This window comes from Mustela lutreola, chromosome 14 (assembly GCF_030435805.1).
Source record: "Mustela lutreola isolate mMusLut2 chromosome 14, mMusLut2.pri, whole genome shotgun sequence".
Lineage (NCBI taxonomy): Eukaryota > Metazoa > Chordata > Mammalia > Carnivora > Mustelidae > Mustela > Mustela lutreola.
In genome coordinates this window covers 50,165,949-50,181,151 of record NC_081303.1, presented here as the reverse complement: position 1 = coordinate 50,181,151, position 15,203 = coordinate 50,165,949, and the positions used below count along the sequence as shown (strand labels likewise).

The window sequence follows — 15,203 nt, the reverse complement described above, 5'->3', positions numbered from 1 at the left end:
AAGAGGAGGCATGGGCTCCTAGAGCTCCCAGATGAGATTATAATGATTCTGGGGAAATGGATTCATTGTGGCTTAGAAGAACTGAAGTATTTTAGCGATATTCCTGATATTGGAGAATGTAGAGAGAATCTAGTCCTTCTAAACCTATTCTGAGGCTCACACTTGAGATCAAAAGGAGATCAGAGGCTGATAAATGGCAGTACAAAAGCTGAAGGTTCTATTTTTTGCAAAACAAAAACAGAAACCAGGAGATGGACACTGGGACAAGCCACGGACCTTTTGCCGATTACACAAGCTTCATGTGCACTTGTACACGCGCCCATGCGTGTAGCTGTGTGCCATCCTATCACAGGTGTGGATTCATGTAACCACCACCATAATCAAGATAGAGAACAAAGATCCCTCATGCTATCCCTTTATAGTAACGCCATGCTCCGCTTCTTCTTTTCCACCTCCCCTCCTCCCGAGACTCTGGCAATCACGAATCTGTCTCCATCTGTATGATTCTGTCACTTGGAGAATGTCACATAAATGGAATCATTCAGTATGTGACCTTTTGAAATTGCCTTTTTTTCCCCGCTCCACATAATGCCCTCGGGATCCCATCCAGATTGTTCCATGTATCCGTCTTTCGTTAATCTTTTTGCAGCTGGTTCGTACTCTGTGGCATGGACGTACCACAGTTTGTCTAACCGTTCATCTCCTGAAGGACATTGGGGCTGTCTCCAATTTGGGGCTCTTACAAATAAAACTACTGTGAGCATTTATGTACAAGATTTTATGTTGACGTAAGTTTTCATTTTGCTGGGATGCATGCCTGGGGAGGAGAGAGCAGGATCACATAGTATTTGCTTCCTGTTTAAGACAAAGCAGCTGGGGGGGGGGGGTGGCGAGGAGAATGGACAGATAGACATGTGTGGGAACAGCAGGCTGGGAAAGGAATGTACGCTTAGTGCCCTGGAAAGACTGAGACCGCTGGGGGCATGCTGGGGATATGTCCAAAGGCAACGGGAAAGAAGAACTATCTGAGCTCCAAAGCTATTCAAAGCAGAAGTCAGAAACAAATTATGAACAGCAGAGTGATACCAGCCTCCCATAAACCCCTAACCATGCTAGAAAGATGGGCTGACCAGGATGATTTTCAAGCTGTGGTCATGTGCTGGTAAGTCAGGGCCCTCTACCCAAAAAGCACAAGCAGAAAGGCTTAATTATTCACCGAGGAGCTGTGTGGTCCAGCCCCAGCCTCCTCCGACCAGAGGGTCTGCCAGGGGAGGGCCCCAAACCCTTCACTCTCTCCCTCCACAGACATTAGCTGAGGCCCTTCTATGTGCCTAGCACTGTGCCGGGCTTCTGTCTGCACCCAAAGAAGCTGGCATCTGGACAAGCAGCAACCACTTAGAGGTAACACGAGTTCTGCAGAATAAGAGGATGTTGAGGGCTGTCCCAGGGCAGCTTAAGAGCATAGGCATCTCTTTGGGGTGCCTGAGTGGCTCAGTCTATTGGGCGTCTGACTCTTGATTTCAGCATAGGTCATGATCTCAGGGTCATGGGATCGAGCCCCGCACTGGGCTCTGTGCTGTGTGAGGACCCTACCTCGGATTCTCTCTCTCCCTCTCCTTCTGCCTACCCCCAGTTGTGCTCTCTCTCTAAAACAAATTTTTTTAATTAAAAAAAATCAAGCATCTTTCTCTTAAAAAAAAAAAAAAATATATATATATATATATATGCATCTCTACAAGCTTGAGCTTCTTAAAAATGGTGGACTCCAGGACCTGTGGATGAGAGACCTTAGGAACAATGGCGAACACTCCCTGAACACCTTGTCAGATACCAGGCCCATGCCAAGCATTTGATAATAATTTAATACTGTAAGAGTCATGCAACAGGTACTTCCTGAATTTCCTACTATGTGCCAGAATGACCAAAGAGGACACTGATTTCACAGGACAGGGAGAGTGACAAGAGACAAAAGCCTCCTAGAATAGTCCCAGTCTAGCATAGTCCATGCTTTTCTGATCTCCTTTGCTGGATATTTGAGTAATGATTCAGGGATTCTCAAACGTGGAGGGGTGGGGAGGTTTAACCTCTAGTTTGGAGCTTAAATAGAGATTGAAAAGCATATCTGAAATGATACTATAATTCTACATTTGGAAAATAAACGTTCTTTCACTTTTATAGTAAAAACTAGAGTAATTCAGGCTTGATAAGATGGTCTTAGCTTGGGGCAAATAATACATTATGTGTTAATAAAAATAATTTTTAAAAAAGTTGGTCTTAGCTAGTGCCGATCCACAGAAAAGGAAAATTCTCGAAAAGGGCAAAGTTCTGGGGCAAGACACAGCAGAATCTTTGAAGGGGTGTGTGCCCTTTTTATGCCCCTCACAAAGAGAGTTTGAGTGAAGAAAAAAACACCCCACAACGTTGTTCTAGGAGGTTCTCATACTCGTCCTGGCCCCATCCGCATGGTAGACACTCTCTCTCAACTGAAGTCAGAAAGCAAGAGCTTCGGGACACCAGTCGGGGGCCTTGGGTGCCTCCTGCACCATCGTTCTTTGATTAACACTGTCCCTTTCCTCCAAGAAGCCCTTTGTAGATGTCAGGTTGTTTCCCTTTTCTCAAGTCGTCCAAGGAAGAAAGCATCTCTCATTCTAGAAGCTGGGGCCAGCCCCGCCGGAAAAATCCAGTCTGTTGGTGAATTTGTCGGAGAGTCTGTCTGGGTGGTCAAGGTCCTGTGCATCAAGCGTTCCTTTTGGGAAATCTGGCCGCTGGAAGGCAGGGAGTGGGAGACGATAGGGCCTCCAACCTCAAGCCCTCCCTCAACGGCATCTGGCAGCCCCTAGAATGTTCCAAACCTCAATCCGTGGGAAAGGAGCAAGATCAGCTTCTTCTCTTTGTCCTTAAAAAAAAAAAAAAAAAAAAAGATACATTCCAGATAATTTCACCGTGATGAAGAACCGCTGAAGTAGCAAAGGAAATAAATTAGCGCCGTCTCAGCTAAAATCACACACAATTAAAACCTGGATCTGAATGTACTTTCCTGTGCAGAGGGAGCATCTTGACAATGACACGCATTAGTCATCCACTCAAGCCACCCAAGTCCGTGTGTGGGGAGACCATCCCCGGGATTGCAGGGGAGAGCCGGGAAGGAGAGGGGCTGGGTGCCTGACCCCGTCCTCAGCTTTCCGTCCTCCCACGTGGAAGCTGAACATTCTGCCTCTCTGGGACCCAGGCATCCAGGATGAGACCCACTGTGAAGGGATCTGGACCATGACCTGCTTATGCAGAAGTACACAGAAGTGGCCCCAGCTCCGGGATTCTCTGACAAGGGTCCCAGCCTATAAGGAGCTCAGCATCTGAGAGATCATGTCCCCCTCTCCTGTCTTCAGGCGGATTGGTCCCCCTCCACTCAGAGAGGCATAGCAAGAATTTATGTTCTCAGCTGACTTCTTCCCCCTGCTTTTCTTTTTCCTGTCCTTATAATTTTTCTTCTTCCGGAAAAGAAAAGAAACCCTGCAGCAAAGGAGATGAAAGAAAAAGAGCACAAAAAAGACTTTATGAACCAAAAGGCCCTGGGGATCCCCACCTAGAGAGACTGGTGCCCAAGTGACAGGTGTTTGTCACCTCCCCTGGGGATAAAATGGGCAGGAACGTGATTCATGGCAGAAGGAGCAATAGGGATGAAACATAAAGATGAGATTTCCAAGGTGAAAATTTTAATCCCTTTGACAAGAGGCTCTCGGGGATCATGGGATCTCTTTTCCACCAGAGGCAGGGGAGCTATGGAAGGAGAAGAAAGGAAAAAAAAAAAAACAGACCAATCAGGTGGGCTTCCACCAGAGGACCTGGGGCCTCCCCTGGACTGGGAGCCCCGCCTCCCCACCGAGGACTGAGTGAGACAACACCCAGAAGCTCCTGGCACAGAATCAGGGGCTCAGTGTCAACTTCACCCACGCTGCTTATCATGCAGGACAGCTCTTCATGGCAGGAAAATGGACCAGGCTGACCTCTGCTTGATGAACCATTCATCCTCAGCCCTCTCTCCCTTGGTCCATCGTAAGGCCTGACAGTCAGGACTGAGGGCCCAGGGCGCTTGCTTTAGGCTGTAGTTAGGCTGGGACTGGGCTGGGACTGGGGTGAACCAAAATGTATAAAGGCACCCACACTCGGGGTCCTGCGTGGTCAGCCGAGAGCGACTGCTTCTGTAAAGGCTCTAGCTAGTCTCTTTATTTTTTTAGCCTTGCCATTCAGCCCTCTGCCTTTACTGTGTTTCTAGAACCGAAGAATATAACAGCCCTTGATGAAGCCACAATCCCGGGATGGGGGTGGGAGGTGTCATCTGGACTCCTTAGTTTTTACTGATTCACTTCTCCCTAAACCCACAGAGGTAAAATGAAAAGAACAAAGTCGGACAGAACAAAAATCACTCATCAATAGCGCTGTTTGATATGGGGGGAACAACTCAGTCACTCACCCCTGCCCTCAAAACTCCTGGATGGGAACCCCCACCCAGAGGCTAGGGGCCTGGAGGGGCAGGGGGAGATGTGGGAGGAATCTCTCCTGTGCACAGAGAGCTTGTGGGAAGTCTGCCAGGAGCTGGGTCTTCTGCTGGGTGCTCTAGGGAAACAATAATGAGTGATACAGTTCCTTGGGCGGAGTTTATAATTTAAGTAGGAAGGTGGGACACCCAGATAAGGTAAATTGGATGACATTCAGAGGATTGCAAATAAACACAGAGTGACACACACCAAGACTATTCCTGCAGAGGGGTAACAGAGTGGTGTGATCAGAACCCGAAGTAAAGGGGGGGACGGTGGGGGGATGAAGGAATCCTGAAAAGAGTGGAATTTTCTCCATGGTTTATTGATAGTGTTCTTCAAAGTGTGGTCCTCAAAACCACTTGGGAAAGCTAGTTTCAAATGCAATTCAGGAGCCCCCCCCTTTAGCCCAACGAGGTGGGATCCAGGAAATTACGTTTTAATCAGTTCCCCAAGTAGTTCTTTCGCACAACCAGCTTAAGAAGCACGAGTTTAGAAAGCAAAAATAGGGGGTGCCTGGGTGGCTCAGTGGGTTAAGCCTCTGCCTTCGGCTCAGGTCATGATCCCAGCCTCCTGGGATCGAGCCCTGCATCGGGTTCTCTGCTCAGCAGGAAGCCTGCTTCCTCCTCTCTCTCTGCCTGTCTCTTTGCCTGCTTGTGATCTCTGTCTGTCAAATAAATAAATAAAATCTTAAAAAAAAAAAAAAAGAAAGAAAGAAAGAAAGCAAAAATAGACCCAGGTGGTGGCTACTGGGACAGACCTTGGGAATGGTTTTTTGGAGAGCCCCGTGAGCTCTAAGATCTATGTTGGAATTAATCCAAATATTAGAAGTAAGACCATCAAAATTTCCTTCTCAGAGAGAAAATAAGAAGGAAAATAGAGGGGTCAGAGACAGGACAAAGAGAAAAGGGCAGGATCCGGATACATAGAGTCCCAGTTTCTCTGCCCCGTGAATGATTTCTGAAATGCAGTGTTCCAAAATGAATAGAGTCTGATTGGAAAAGAAGACAACCAACAAAAGTAATGCCAAGGAAAAAGGCTGGATTTGAGTAAATACTTTATTCTTAAAAAAAAAAAAAGATTTTATGTATTTATTTTACAGAGAGAGAGAGAGAGAGATCACAACTAGGCAGAGAGGCAGTTGGAGAGAGCGAGCCTGATGAGGGAGAGCTGAGCAGAAAGCCTGATGCAGGGTTCAATCCCAAGACCCTGTGACCATGACCTGAGCTGAAGGCAGAGGCTTAACCCACTGAGCCACCCAGGTGCCCTAAATACTTTATTCTTAACATATGAGATACCCCATGTGTAACTCATCTGCGGGCTTCGAGAATAAATAACCAATGTTTGACAAAGACACATGGTAAGAAACACGCAGAACACCGTGACTCAGTATACACATGTGTTCACATGAAACTGAATGAAAGTACAAACAAAGCATGTTTTCTCCTATTCTGTTTAATTTTTTAAAACAAGTTCTTATTGTAACCCACCCATACGTTTCTACCCGCCATTCGAGAAATATTGACGTAGATAGGTGATAAATAAACACTTAGGGACAAAGTCTTTTTGACAGCCTGTGGGTCAAAGTCAAGTGAATATGTCTTGTGCACCCCTGGTGCTAAGCTCTCAGGAAACCTAACCATTTTCCGCTCCTGCCTTTAAGGGTCTTCTCAAAAATGTACTCCTCCAGAAAGATCATTCCAGATCAGCCTTTTCCAATGTCAAGCACCCCAAGCCCTCTTAAAGTTTTCCCATTCTGGTGTGTGTGTAGGCAGTGCTGACATGCACATCAGAATCAGCCAGGCATACCCACAAATGATGCTGCCTGGTCGGTTTCTTTTCAGACGCACCATGGGGCACGAGACCTTGTCCGTCAGCTTCAGATCTCCGAGAATCTCCCTCTTGCCTCTACGGGTTCCGTATAGAGGGAAGGGGGAGTCTCTCTGGTCCTTTCCACCACTCCCTCCTGCACCCCCCTTCCCAAAATAGCAGTTCTCCTAGGAATCTTTTGAATACATTAAATTAAGCAGAACAGGATTTGGTTACCATATTGCCCAGTTTAACTGTTTTGTATACTCAGATTCAGTTGAACAGAGTACAAGTGTATCATTTACAGTTGATTAAATATGGTGTTTATGGTATGTACACTTATTCCTATAAAAGTTGGGCACCAGGACCTTGGTGAGGAATGTAATTTCCATTATCACATTGTTTCTGGGCAAAAACAGATTCAACCTCCATCATTTTTACCTGCAGCGCCTTTTCCAGGAATCCGAGGACTCCCTGCTGCTCCACACAGCTCTGCCATCTGCAATGTCCTCCCGCCCTCTGGTTCTCTGTGTTCCAAGGGTATCTGTGGATCCCAAGAGCTCCCTGAGGGCAGAGGCCAAGGAAGAGCCCGGTTTCGTGGAAGTCTCTCAAGAAAAGGAACCAATACAAAATTCAGTCCAATAGTTATATTTCTTTAGAACCAGGGAGATCACAGCAATGTACACAAGCTTGGAAACTCAGATCCCTTTCTTCCAATGTCTCTTCATTTGATTGACCAGAAATACTTACATAAAAATGCTTCCTGGGCACCTGAGTGGCTCAGTGGGTTGGGTCATTGCCTTCGGCTCAGGTCATGATCTCAGGGTCCTGAGATCGAGTCCCGCTTCGGGTTTTCTGCTCAGCGGGGAGCCTGTTTCCTTCTCTCTCTCTCTGCCTGCCTCTCTCGTGATCTCTCTCTCTGTCAAATAAATAAATAAATAAATAAATAATCTTTTTAAAAAAAGTTTTAAAAAATAAATAAAAAACAAAAATAAAAATGTTTCCTATTTGCAAAAAGGCCTCCTCTCCCTACCGAAAACACTCTACAACTTCCCAGCTTTCTCTCCTCATCCCACAAGTGAGCAACCCCAAAGTTTAAGCTTCATCAACTTTCCCACGCACTCACTTCTACTAGGGACCCTGTGCTCAACTTTCACTATTTCCCAACAGCCAAAAACAGGGCTCTGTACTCGCTGAGCCCAAACAGGGAGCGGTCAGAGAGCAACAGGCATCTTGGGGTAGCCTGTCTCAAAACAGGGTTCATCCACTGACCTGAATCAGAATCGCCCGGAGAGTTTGGCCAAATGCGGATTCTGAGAACTGCGGAATCTGAATCTCGGAGATCAGCGGGTATGTATTGTTACACAGGTTCTGGGTGAAGTTTAAGTCTAAGGACCACTGCTCTGAGCCACACTCTATCTACCAGGGGCACTGGTAGGATAACAGTCCTCAGGGACTCCAAAGGCCCCATCCAGGAGCCTCCTGGTGTGGGGGCTGGGCAGAGGCGGTCTCCAGCAGAGGAGCGCCCACAGAAGGAGGTGGCACCACACCCTCAGCCTTCCTTCCCTGACTCGGTTCATCTGCTGGGTTGCAGGAGGAACCCTCCTCTCTTCACTGCCCCACTGCACAAACAGCATGCCGACTCGCTCTGTGTCTGACCCCTACTTTCAGAGCCCAGTGAGCTGCGCTCAAGATCACTTTATAGGGGCGTGTACCCAGCATCTTTCTCCAGAGACACTCTGGGGTCATGGAGTCCCAGCCTTCCTGGCAGGGAGTTATGCATGGCTAAGCCTAGAGATTAAACGTATGATGCAAAAGGTCAGTAAGAGGGCCATTAAGTCCTCTGCTAATTACCTAAGAGCTTCCAAAAGACTGAACTGAGTCCCCATCTTTTTTTTTTTTTTTTTTTTTTTAAAGATTTTTATTTATTTATTGAGAGAGAGGTAGTGAGAGAGAGTATGAGCGAGGAGAAATCAAAGGGAGAAGCAGACTCCCCATGGAGCTGGGAGCCCGATGCGGGACTCGATCCCAGGACTCCGGGATCTGACCTGAGCCGAAGGCAGTCGTCCAACCAACTGAGCCACCCAGGCGTCCCCTGAGTCCCCATCTTTTCCCAGCAAAGTATCTGGCTTGGAGCAGCTGCCATGGGAGCCAGGTTGAGACAGAGAGAGAAAGAGGGAGAGAGACTCCCATTTACTGAGGCGTGCTATGTACCAGACACAGTGCTCGCCACCAGATGTGCCCCAAACCCGTTACATCCCACTAAGGTCCTCTGAGAGGGAATGAATACCCTTGTTACTACCCTCCTCTTGAAGAAGTGTTGTAAGGTGGCAGCCCGGTGCTTGGACTTGGCCGTCAGATAGCCCTGCATTTAGATCTCAGCTCTATTATTACTAGTTACGTCAATGTATGACGTTTCTACCCCCACCTCCAGAGTCCTGGGGCTGGTGGACTTCTCGATGAGCAGATGCATGAAAGTGCTTAACATCATGCCTTCCTTGTTGGTATGCAACACGTGTTCACTGGGACCACTTGAATTCATATATTTACCTAGGAAAGAATTAGAGCTCAGAGAAGTGAAGCATTTTTCCCAAAGCAACACAAAGTAAGTGATAAAAGTTTCAGACCTCTGGCTCAAAAAACGACACTCTTTCCTCCATCCCGCTGGGTTATGTGAAATGTGTAGTCAACTCAAGGGAGCGTTTCCTCATTCTGTCCCCACAGAAAATGTTGGGATTCCCTTATTCCTAACCTGCTGTGGGTCTTAGAGGGTCTGTCTCTGAGGACCCCACCACTTGCTTTGGCCCCATCTCTTCTTTAGCAGCTGGTTATTGAGCATCTACTTACTGAAAGGTACTGGTCATGACTTGACGCTGTGTGGGACAGTCTCAGTCTCCCCAGAGGTGCACCGTCTGGTCGTCTGGGTGGGAGCTGAGACACACAGGGCCACAGGCACAGATACTGCAGGTGGGCAGGCCCTGGATTGGATCCTGGCGTCACGGAGAGAGTCAAGGACTGCTGACCTCCCCTCCTTTTCAGGATCAGGCTGTGAATACGCAGACCCCAGGAGGGCGAGATGGCTCCATGAAATTGATACAGGACCCAAACACTCAGGCTTTAAAGCCTGGAGGCAAGTTTTGACCTCTTTCACTCAATTAGCCCAAATTAGAGTTCTGCCAGGTCTTCCCGACCAAGGCCCACGGCATTTACTCTCCATGCTCACAGCTCCCTCCCCATAGCTCCTACCACATCTTCCCCTCTGGTCTCCCACCTTCCTGCCTCTCTCAGTCCAAATCTCCTGTGTGCTGGGCCACAGCTAAACTGCTCAGCCTGGCAATTCAGGCTCACTAGCTGCCCCCACTCTAATGTCTCCAGTACCGTGTTATAGTAGGAACATCGTGTGTTTCTAGAAGAGGGTTCAAATTCTGCCTGTAGATCTTAAACTAGCTGAGCCTCCATTCTCCTGTCTGTTCAATGGGGTAAGGACCAACTCAGAGGGGAAAATGAGAGAAATATGTGAAAAGCCCTGGCAGCTAACTAGCTGCGTACATTCCCTCTTGCCCCCTAGCCTCCACATAAGCCATTCTACTCTGCTTTTCTCCACTTTCCTGCCTTGGCTGCCCCCTGTTTTCTCTGTCACTTCAAATCCTATCCTACCATCTGGACTCAGCTTGAATCTCAACTCCTCCATAAAACCTTCCACGAATAAACCCTAGCCAATAATGGCTTTTTCATTCTGTATTTCTATGGCACTTCCATTGCCTCGAAATGTTAAAATTTGTTTCATATACCTCCAACTCATCCTCCTAAGCTCCTTGAGACCATTATGCCCCACGGCAGGAGTGGAGGTGGGGGGGGGGAGTAGAGGTGGTTTAGGAGGTACAATGGAAACTTAATACCTGCTTATTGGCAATAGGAAAGTGAGAACCCCTTCTGTGCATAGAGAATACACAGACTTTCAAACTGACTTTATAAAAGCCTCCAGGCATGGAGTTACCACTGGCTGTGCCCTTGGAAAAGAAAGAACCAGAATGCTCTGTCCGGAGCTCAGCTCACAGGAGGCATTGATCACACTCAAGACCTAAAAGAAAGAAGGCAGACTAGATAGACGCCACTTCTGGCAGGACTCCCCCTACCTTGGGCTCCCCCTCACCCACTCCCCTATGGTTGGTTCTGCAGGCTCTGCTCAAACCCCATCCGCGGGGCGTGGCCTATCGTGGAGCTGAGCTTGCCTGTATTCTGAGTGATCCAGGCTGAAGGCCCCACCGAGGCAAGGGCCTCAAGCAGTGTCTTCCAGAAGACTCACCCTCAAAAAGCCCCAGTTCGTGATAGTGACCCAGCTTTTGGAAGGCATTGGCAGCAGCCCAGCACCCACCCTCAGCACCCATCAGCTCCTGCTCTCCTCTCCCAGTGTTCATAGCACAGCCAGCAGAACCGGCACCCCCAGAAGCCAAGCCCCTGAGCGGACTTGCCAGTTCCTGACTAACGCCTATGGAGGTTGCCATCCTTCACTGAGGGTCGTAATGGGAGCTTCTTCCAGAATGCCAGAGCTGCCAGCTCAGGGGGCAATGCTGGAAGGGCATGAGAGCTGGTGGGGGGTGGGGTGGGCATTCCACTCCGTTCTTTTAGGATGAGAGGTGCCTGTGCCCAGGAACAAGTTCTAACCCATTCACTGCATTCCTCAGTCTGCTGTTAACTTGGGAGGGCAACAGAAATGTTGTCTTCGGAGCACGCACTGCCCTCGAGATGCACCTGTCCTCTAAAAGCTGCTGAATTTCCTCTTCTGTCCTCCCGGCCTTTACAAGAGGCTGAGGCAATATCAGAAGCGCCATCCCTTTCCCCTCCGATCTGGGCTCCGCTCCCCTTTTTCTCAGCTAAGCTTAGCGTCCAAAGGCACAGGACCACCCCCCGGCCCCAGCGACTCCAGCCTTAGCATCGGCCCCACCCAACTCCTCCCTCCCGGGTGCGTGTGCGCGTTAGGGAGAGGGGGGCCTCCGGCTACTCAGGAGTTAAACTAGCAGCGGGACCGAAGGGGAGGGGGTGGCGTGGCATGCAGACGGGGAGGAGGCGACCGGAGCGGGCCGCGGAGGTTGGGGGAGCAGCGGCGAAGCGGGCGGGCAGGTTGAGCGCGAAGCCGGGAGGAGGGGCGCGCGGAGGGGCGCGGGGCGCGCGAGGGCCTGCTCTGTGCACTTGCGGCCGCGCTGCGCGGAGGGAGCGCCCGGCTGTCGCCCGCCAGCCTCCGGCCACGACGCGCAGGGCGGCGCGGAGCCCGGGGCGCGGACGGCGCGGGCGCGGGCGGGGGCGGCGAGGACGGCGATTCTGCGGCCGCGCTCGCCCGGCGGGGGCCCAGGACCGCTCCCCGGACGACTCGGCGGCGGGGAAGGCGCCCGCGACCCTACCCGGCCTGCGCCGGCGGCCCCGGCGCGGAAGGAGGGCGCGCCCCGGCCTCCCCCAGCCCAGCCCCGTGCTGAAGCCGGAGCCGAGCGGGGCGCGGCGGCGCGGGCGGCGGACGGCGGCCCCGGGAGCCCGGACGGCGCCCGCGGGTGAGTGTGCGGCCCCGGGCTGAGCCCGGGGCAGCGCGGGGGCCCGTCGGCGTGGCGGCGGGGGGACGCGGCCGGAGCGGCCGGGGGCTGGGGGAGGGGCGGGCCGCGGGCGGCCGCGGGGACGCCGGCCCGGGAGCCTGGGACTCGGGGAGGGAGGCGGTCGCCGGGGCAGACGGAGGCAGGGCTGGTTCAGAAGGTAAAGAAGGCAGCCGGCCGCGCGGGCAGCACCCGAGGCGGCGGGGGAGGGGGCGGCCGGGCCGTAATCCCCCCGGGGGAGGCCCGAGACGCCCCAAACTGTTGCTGGATAGAGCGGCGCCCGGAGATGTCTGGCAGCCGAAAGGTGGCCGAGGGGATAGAGAGGGCGGGACAGGGGCCGACTGGTGGGGTGGAAGCTCTCCGGGGCCGCTCGGAGCTCGGGTGTCCGCGCGGAGGGACAAGGTGGCCTTGGTGTCTGTCCGAAGTATCTGGAACCAGGAGCCAGGCTTCTCCCGGGCCAGCAGGGGTCTGTCCGCAGCCTGCGATGGGACATTTGGGGGTGGGGGATGGGCCGGCCTTGGTCCCAGCCGCGGGGGGCGCGGGGGGGCGGGCTCTGAGAGTAGGAAGCGGCTTCGGAAGGACAGCTCTGGGCCCACCGCAGCACCCAGGAGACAGGAGGGGGCTGGCCAGCCACAGGTGGTCCGTCAGTCCTGCAGGCGAAGGGCGGCGCAAGCTCTGGCTGCCCAGCCAGCGAGGAACCGCTGGGTGAGGGGGGACTGACCTCCATTTAGGGCTGAGCTGAGAAGCTAAAGAGGTGCGGGAGACCTGGGCACTGGGGGGTTGGCCCTAGGGATGTTGCTGTGCACCCCCCCACACCAGTCCCTGTTTTTCCTCCCCCGCCGAAAGAACAGGAAGGAAAATGTCAGCTGGGCTTTGTGCTCTGTTCCTCAGGCTGCCGCAGCTCCCATCTGTTGGAGCCAACGCAGCTTCTAATTGGGCGACCGGCAGGGTCGGGAGGGGGTGGGCTGGGCACAGCGTTCAGTTGCCAGAGAGGGGTCGGTCAGTGCGCAGTTTGTAGACCCCGGTGGTGGGGTGGTTGAGAGAACGGCCTCCTCCCAGGGTCAGGGGAGTAGAGGCAGCTCCCCAGCAGCTTGGTGAGTATCACTGAGATTTGGGTCTTTCCATGTAGCAGGCCAACAGCAGACTCACTCTTCCGGGCCAGCCTGGGATGGGCTTTGGCCCGAGGTCTCCTTCCTGAGTAAGAAGGCCAGGTTCGGTTCCCAAAGCCCACTGCTTCTTAAAGGTCCCACCAACAAAGATCACTGGGCATGGGGTAGGCAGGGGCTGTGTCTGGGGCATTGAGCCCCCGCCCCTTGTAGTTATCAGGAAAAAAAGTCAGCTGTAGGTGGCCTGACCCATTTTCCCAGCTGGCCAGGTGCCCTTCTGTGGAGAAGAGGCAAGAGATGGGCACAGCTAGGGGTCTGAGCCTTCTAGGCCCTTTTCCTTCCCCCTGGGTTGCTTCACACTGAGTGTCCTTCTTCCTGCCTAGGGGGGTCCCTCAGAACCAGGATGGGGCCCCATCTTTGGCAGGAACTAAGGGCACAGTGCTTCAGGGACTAAGAACTGCCCAGTGCCTGGTGGACACCTAGTATCTAGGAGCATCCCCAGATGCACACCCTCCCCCTGGCACCCTCCTTCCCGAGGAGCCAGCAGAGGCGGTGGGAACTCAGGGGTCTGCTGGGATGAATTCCCCAGCAGGCTGTGACAGCAGCTTTCCTCTGTAACTGTCCAGGATTGCTCCGCACTTCTGTTTTCTCCCTCTGCGTCCCTCCTTCTTCCTCTTTCTCTCCTCCCCTCGCTCTCTTTCTTCCACGGGTATCTCCTTGTCTCCCTTTTCCTCACACTGCTCTCCAAGACCTCTCCCTCCCCCGCTTCCTGATCTCTGTCTCCACCTTTGCCCTCCTTCTGTTCTGAAAACTGCAGCATAAACCTCAAGGCAGGCATGTGTGCTCGGTTACCAAACGTCCTAAGGTGGGGACACACGCACTGTTGGCTTTGTTGTACCCCTTTGCAGAGGAGGCCGGGTTGGTGGGCCTGGCAACTTCATTTCCCTGGCATGCCCCCTGGCCCCTGCCATTTATCCCTCCTAGCCCACCCCTATCCATCTTTTTATTTCAAAGAAAAAGAAAGTCCATTGCTTTAAAAAAAAAAAATCAGCAATTTATTGAGCACCTACTATGTGCCTGGTACTATTTTAAGAGCTGAGAATATAGCAGTTAAACAAACCTCCATGTCTCAGGGCAGAACTGAACTTGTATTTGGACTTCCCGGCTGATTAGTTCTGTGCCCACCAGCCTCTTTCAAAGACCCACTGCTTGGGAGTGGGGGAGGGTAGTGTGAATAATCCTAGTGAAATATCATCATCATCATAGCAAGTGATCTCTAACAGGACGAGCCCAGCAGCTTACAGCATTACCACTTACCCCAGAGCTTACAGACCCAGGATCATTCTGTCCTTAAGACATTTCTGATCTAAAGGCTGGTCCATTTGTATCTTACCATTTATCTGAGAGGTGGAGCAGACGGCCAGTGTTTTAGATGGAGGATGGAGAAAGAAATGTGTTATTTAGCACCTACTAAGCACCAGTCTGTCACCAGCTTTACAAAAATTATCCCATTTGATGCTCCAGACAACCTAAGAGCTAGATTGTCATCCCCTTCTTCAGAGCTAGGATACTGAGGACCAGAGAGCATAAACTACTTGCCCCAGGTCACACAGGTCTCTGTTTTGAAAGCACTAATTGTCTGCAGTTCCTTTAGCCTCTATGATGTCTGTGACATCTGGCCCCTCATGCAGCTGTCTGAAGGTACATTGTACCCGTGTGTTTCAGAAGGCTGCCTCTTCTCCTCAGCTAGAATGTTAGAATATAAAAGGATCTGTTGAATGGTTGCATGAATACATTTTCTCAGGGGCTCGGCGGGGGCTTCTTGGAGGAGCTGGGACCCTGAGAGAGGAGGTGGAGAGGGTAGTGGCTCTTCCTCATTCCACACAGATTAGTGACAAGCTATAGGCAGGCAACCACCCCCCAGCCGCACCCCCACTCTGCATCCAGGTAGAACTGATGGGAAATTGCTGTTTTCATTCAGGGTCAGGGTGTAGGAGCTTGGTCCATGGCCAGTGTAATGAGTCAATATCACTGGTGCTTCTCAGCCTCCTTGGACCGATGGGCCTGGGCTCTATAAAAGCTCCAAGGCCAAGAATGGGGGTAGGAGGCTTTGAAGGATGCAAGAGCTACCTGGAGGGACAATGGGCAGGGCCTGGATGGGGCGGGGGGGAAGG

General features: G+C 51.9%; 1 protein-coding gene across 2 annotated transcripts in view; it reads left to right on the top strand.

The window, feature by feature from the left end:
- The first annotated feature begins 11,427 nt into the window (after positions 1–11,427).
- LRRN2 (leucine rich repeat neuronal 2) overlaps positions 11,428–15,203 on the top strand; it is a 62,026-nt gene continuing 58,250 nt past the window's right edge. For both annotated transcript variants that reach the window (XM_059146347.1, XM_059146348.1), the window contains exon 1: positions 11,428–11,887. The gene's annotated coding sequence lies outside the window, so the exon portion shown is untranslated. The remainder of the gene's footprint in view (positions 11,888–15,203) is intronic.